The sequence below is a fragment of the Zingiber officinale genome, chromosome 11B (assembly GCF_018446385.1).
Source record: "Zingiber officinale cultivar Zhangliang chromosome 11B, Zo_v1.1, whole genome shotgun sequence".
Taxonomy (NCBI): domain Eukaryota; kingdom Viridiplantae; phylum Streptophyta; class Magnoliopsida; order Zingiberales; family Zingiberaceae; genus Zingiber; species Zingiber officinale.
This window is the reverse complement of record NC_056007.1, coordinates 22793934-22800219: the sequence shown is the minus strand read 5'-3', so window position 1 is coordinate 22800219 and position 6286 is coordinate 22793934.

The window sequence follows — 6286 nt, the reverse complement described above, 5'->3', positions numbered from 1 at the left end:
AAAAACTATGTAACTAAATTAATACTTGCAAGAATGAAAACTGGATAAATTAAAAGCAAAAGTATCCAACCTAGAATCTAAGCATGATTAAGAATACTTAATTTTCCTAGCATGTCACGTATTTTAGATTTTCAAATGTGGTAGCCTTATGTGTTGTGAGAGATGCATAATTTATATACTATAGAATTAATATGATTTCAAGTTTAATGTATTAATGATAGGATTTGAATTGAGTAAAATTTGAATTTGTTAATTGATTTGAATTCAAGTTGAACTTGGATTAAGTTTAAATCATTTTTGGATTAAATCAAGTTAAATTAATTAAATTATACTCAATTCAAATTCTATCATTAATACATTAAACTCAAAATCATATTAATCATGTTTGGATTCTAGGTTGGATACTTATACTTTTATTTTACCTAGTTTTTCATTCTTGCAAGCATTAATTTTACATAGTTTGTTTTCTTTTCTTAAAAACTTTTTCAAAATTTCCTATCTTTAAAACATTTTTATCTTGAAACACATTTTCAAAATTTTTACCTATTAAAACCATTTCGAAGTTATTGAATTTTCTTTAATATTGTTTTCAAAAATTTTCAAGAGAAGTATTGATTAAGGGAGAGGAATTTCAAATCATTGATTTTTTTAATAAAAAGTTTTTAAAAATTACTCTTAAAAATTATTTAGGATTATGCAAAGAATACTACTTATTTTTGATATATGTCAAAGGGTATAAAAAAACAAAGAAGGTTAAGTATTTTTAAAAGTTAAAATATTTTTAAAAGTAAAGTAATATTTTTTTTGATAAATTGAATTAATTAAATTCAGATAACAATAGTTTAGATTGAATTTAAGATTTTAAAAATTACTTAAAGTTTTGAAAATAAATTAAGGTTTTGAAAATTAATTTAAGTTTATAAATTATTAAGTTTGAAAATTAATTAAAATTTTAAAATTAGTTTAAGTTTTGAAAAATTAATTAAGACTTAAAATTAATTTAAATTAAGATTTAAAAATTATTAATATTAGAAAATTAATTTAAGTTTTGAAAAATTAATTAAGATTTAAAACTTAATTTAAGTTTTGAAAAATAATTAAGTTTGATTAGATTTGATTAAGGTTGAGTTAAGTTTGATTTAAGTTTAATTAAGGTTGTATTAAGTTTGATTAATTTTGATTAAGGTTAAGTTAGATTTAAGATTGATTAATCTAATTCTCAATTTTAAATTAAATCCATCTCACCCCTTTTTTGATTTTCAAACAAGGAATCTTATAAGTTTTGTAAGATGATTATTAATTTTATCTTCAACTTAAATTGAAATCTAAGGATTAATTTATATTTGAGTTAGACTTAGGTTTAACAGTTAGGTGATTAAATATCCACTTTGATAATTGAATTCAGGATATGGCAAGGTATAGGGGCTTTCTTGGATATCGGAGTAATAACTACTTTTAAACAAAGTCTTTTAAAGAAATTGAATATTTAGCTTTCTTTGTCACGCCCCCAGAGGAGTCCCTGCTAGACAAAAATTCGGCAGCATCTCCCCTGTACCGGTGACAATATGAAGCATACATACATACATCATACTATATAAACATAAACAACATATTCATCAGCCCACACGGCTGGAACATACATAAAATAGAAACAACATAACCACGAAATGTATCAACTATATGTATATGTCATAGTTTTCATAAACTACAATTACTATACAGATAAACGACATCTGTAACAAAATTACAAAATGTAAATACAGCGAAACAAAAGTAAAACAAACCAGAAAATCAGCACGTCGAGATCTCTGAGCAACTCTATGAAAGTCCAAAATCAACTATAATATCAAAAGGATCCCTGTGTCTACCAAATTAGCCAAATGGCTAAGTGGATACTCAAGAAAGATGTGCATGAATTTAATCTTATTGAAGAAGTCAAGGAAGTAGAATAAATCATCATCTTTTGTTACAACTTTAGGATTATTCTTAAAGTTCTACATTTATACATATATATGTATAATCATCTTCTCATTATCTATAATCAGGTAAAATTTTTAGATAGAGTTTAGGATCTTCACCTTATCATCACTTGTCGTCATTAATAAAATCAATTCTTCAATCTTATTATTTAATCACTCAATTATAAGTTATCATGGTAAGATCAACATGTATATCAATAGTCTGAATATGATAAATCAACTAAAAAGTGAATCACTGGAGCCAATATCATCAGAGTGAAATATCATATGGATAGGCTAAAAGCCTCCTAAGAGTATAAACTGTCGCATACGTCATCTGACGTACGGGCTATCAGCCCTCACCGGTGGAAGACATAATAAACACTGACCGAGGGCTACATCACGCCAACACGCCTCGGGTGTACGGTCAGATACTCTGGACTGCGGCCGTCGCGCTACCACAATAACATGTGGGCGGTCCAGTACTCTAATATAGAGCTCTGGTATAAAGCTAGGCTCATGATCTTCACTTTTTAATTCTTCATTTACTATTTTTATTAATTCACCGTTATGATTATATTCATCCATTTATCATGATTATTCTCTTTTCATATTGATTGGTCAATCAAGGTAATATTTTCGTATCAAATCTATTAATTTATCATTATAGGGTCCACAGATAAAAAGCTACAAGTATCAACAGATAGAGTATCAAAAGCATGAAGTATGAAAGGTCAAGCAAGTCAAAAGAGACAAGGTATCAACAGAAGAGTAATTCAGAATATTTCTTTAATTTTAAAAAAAATAACCCTTCCCATATCAATCCCAATATGAACTCACATGTGAACAAGAAATGATATTAATTATTTACCCTCCAATAATTTTAATATTTTAACCCATTTCGCTATTTATAATATCAGTTTAATCCCCATTTTGAAAACAATAATACAACATATACATATTCCAATTTATATATTTATTCATGCACAAGGAAATAGACAAGAGTAGATGTATCCACCTTATATACAGCAAAATCTCCGAGTATCGGCAGGTCACCGTGCTCCACTCGAGCTCGGATCTACAAACACAATATCAAACATAACTTAAATAATCAAAATACTATCTAATAATAATAATGACCTAAAATCTACACATTATCTCTGATTCAAAATCAGTGAATTATTTTGATCTCGATACCTCGTACCACTTTGCATTCCTAAATACAACATCTGTTCTAATCTAGATAACCCTTCTAACTACACATCAATTTAACCAAAAGCAACCTAAAATATACCTTCTAAGGGTTTTGTGTGGCTGCTGGAAACGAGGACAGCAACTAGGGCTATTTTCCCTTTGTTGTTGGCCGCCTCAGCTAGCTCCGGCGAGCTCCGGCGGTGCTGCCAAGAAAAGGGCAGCAGCTAGGGCTGCTGTTGGAGGAAACAAAAGGCAGCAAAAATGCTGCTGTTGGTGGGGGAAAAAGGAGAGAGCAACTAGGGTTTTGTTTCCTCTCTTTTCCCGGTGGTTTGGTGAGCTCCGGCGAACTCCGAGGAGCTCCAACAGTGCTGCCAAGAAGCAGAGAAGAGGAAGCAAAGGAGAAAACAGTGCTCTGCCCTTGCTGGAGAAGGAGAAGAGGTGTGGGAGGAGAAAACGAGGGCTGCTTGAGAAGAAGAACGGGAGAGAAATCTGCCGTTCGTCGCCTCTAGAGAAGAAAAAGAAGAAGAAGAGAGGGGAAAGGGTTTGAGGCGTCGGTGGGGAAGAGAAGAAAAAGGAGGGGGTATGGGAGAGGGTTTGTGCACGTGGATGACATGGGTGCATTTGATTTTTTTTTTTTTTTTCAAATACTTAACATTCTCCCCCACTAAAAGAAATTTGGTTCCCAAATTTAAATAATTAAGGCGCATTGATACCTGAGGTAAATAAATGAGGATATCCGATACGCATATCCTCCTCACGCTCCCAAGTTGCTTCTTGATCAGAGTGGTGTTGCCACCCAACCTTTACGAGACGGAGGCATTTGTTCCGCAACCGATGTTCCTTGCGATCCAGTATACGAACGGGGAATTCTTCGTATGTCGCATCAGACTGTAGGGGAACTATAAGATCCTTCAAGACATGTGTCGGATCCGGAACATACTTCCGCAGCATAGAAACATGAAAGACATTATGTACTCCTGCTAAAGCTAGGGGTAACGCAAGTCGATATGCAACAGCACCAATCCGCTCAAGAATCTGGAAAGGTCCGATAAATCTGGGTGCTAACTTCCCTTTTAACCCAAATCTCTTAACTCCTTTTATGGGTGAAACACGAAGAAATACGTGATCACCTACTGTGAATTCTAACATTCTTCGTCTTTTATCTGCGTAACTCTTTTGGCGACTCTGAGCAGTCAACAGTCTCTGTCTAATAGTTCGTACTAGCTCAGCATCCTGCTGAACACTCTGAGGGCCCAAGAGTTGACGTTCACCGACCTCGTCCCATAAGATAGGAGATCTACATGCTCTGCCGTAGAGTGCCTCAAATGGTGTCATTTGAATAGCAGAGTGGTAACTGTTATTATAAGAAAATTCTACCAAATGTAGATGGTCCTCCCAACTACCCCCAAAATCTAGCACACAAGCACGTAACAGATCCTCTAGAGTCTGGATAGTGCGCTCCGACTGCCCATCAGTCTGAGGATGAAAAGCGGTGCTAAAGTGCAGCTCGGTTCCCAACGCCTTTTGGAAACTTTGCCAGAATCTCGAAGTAAAACGTGGATCTCTATCAGAAATAATACTGAGGGGAATACCATGGAGTTTAATAATCTCTCTGCAATATAACTCTGCTAGACGATCTAGAGATTCTGTCTTACAAATCGGTAAGAAATGTGCAGATTTAGTTAACCGATCGACAATCACCCAGATTGAATCATGTCTCCTCTGGGTCCTTGGTAGCCCCGTGACAAAATCCATAGTGGCATGCTCCCACTTCCATTCCGGCACTGCAATCTTCTGAAGTAACCCGGCCGGTCTCTGGTGTTCTGCCTTAATTTGCTGGCAAACTAGACACCGAGCTACAAAGTCTGCAATATCTCTTTTCATACCTTTCCACCAATATGATCGCTTCAAGTCTTGATACATCCGTGTACCACCAGGATGAACTGCAAATCTCGATCGGTGGGCTTCTCGAAGGAGATCCTCCTTAACAGGATGTACTTCTGGGACACATAATCTGCTTCGGAACCGAAGAGATCCATCCATATCACGTGTGAATTCTGGCTTGGGGCCTAACTCCAACTCAGTAGCTATAGATCTGAGATACTGGTCTTCCATTTGACTTTCCTTAATCCGCTCCACCAATGGGGACTGTGTGATCAAGGAGACCAGTATACCACGCTGTGTTTGCCCTACTTCAGATAAATCTAATTTTGAAAACTGTCTGACTATATCTGTAACTGCCACCCTGTGAGTTGTCAATACTCCTCTAGACTTCCTGCTCAATGCATCTGCGACTACATTAGCTTTTCCAGGATGGTAGTTGATAGTGCAGTCATAGTCTTTCAGAAACTCCATCCACCTTCTCTGTCGAAGGTTTAACTCTTTCTGAGTGAAAAGATATTTTAGACTCTTGTGATCGGTGAATATCTCAAAGGTAATACCATAGAGATAATGTCTCCAAATTTTAAGGGCAAAAATGATGGCTGCTAATTCTAAATCATGCACGGGATAATTCTTCTCATGATCTTTTAGCTGACGAGAAGCATAAGTTACTACTCTGTCATACTGCATCAAAACTGCCCCTAATCCTTGAATAGATGCATACGTGTAAAGAATGAATCCATCATCTCCAGAGGGAATAACTAATACTGGAGCACTCACCAATCTCTGCTTGAGCTCTTTGAAGCTTGCTTCACAAGCCTCAGACCAAGTAAACTTGACTCCTTTTCTAGTCAATCGAGTCAAAGGTGCAGCAATACTAGAAAATCCTTCCACAAATCTCCGATAGTACCCCAGCTAATCCGAGAAAGCTACGAATTTCCTGCACTAACTTTGGTTGTTCCCATCGGTCAACTGCTTCAATCTTCTGGGGGTCTACTGAAATCCCTTTGCTAGAGATTACATGCCCTAGAAATCCCACAGAACTCAGCCAAAAAGTACATTTACTGAACTTAGCATATAAGCATTCCTTCCGTAAAGTTTCTAAAACTATTCTGAGATGTTGTTCGTGCTCCTCTTCTGATCGCGAATATACCAGAATGTCATCAATAAATACAATAACAAACCGGTCTAAATATTCTAAGAAGATCCGGTTCATTAGATCCATAAATGCTGCAGGAGCATTGGTAAGCCCA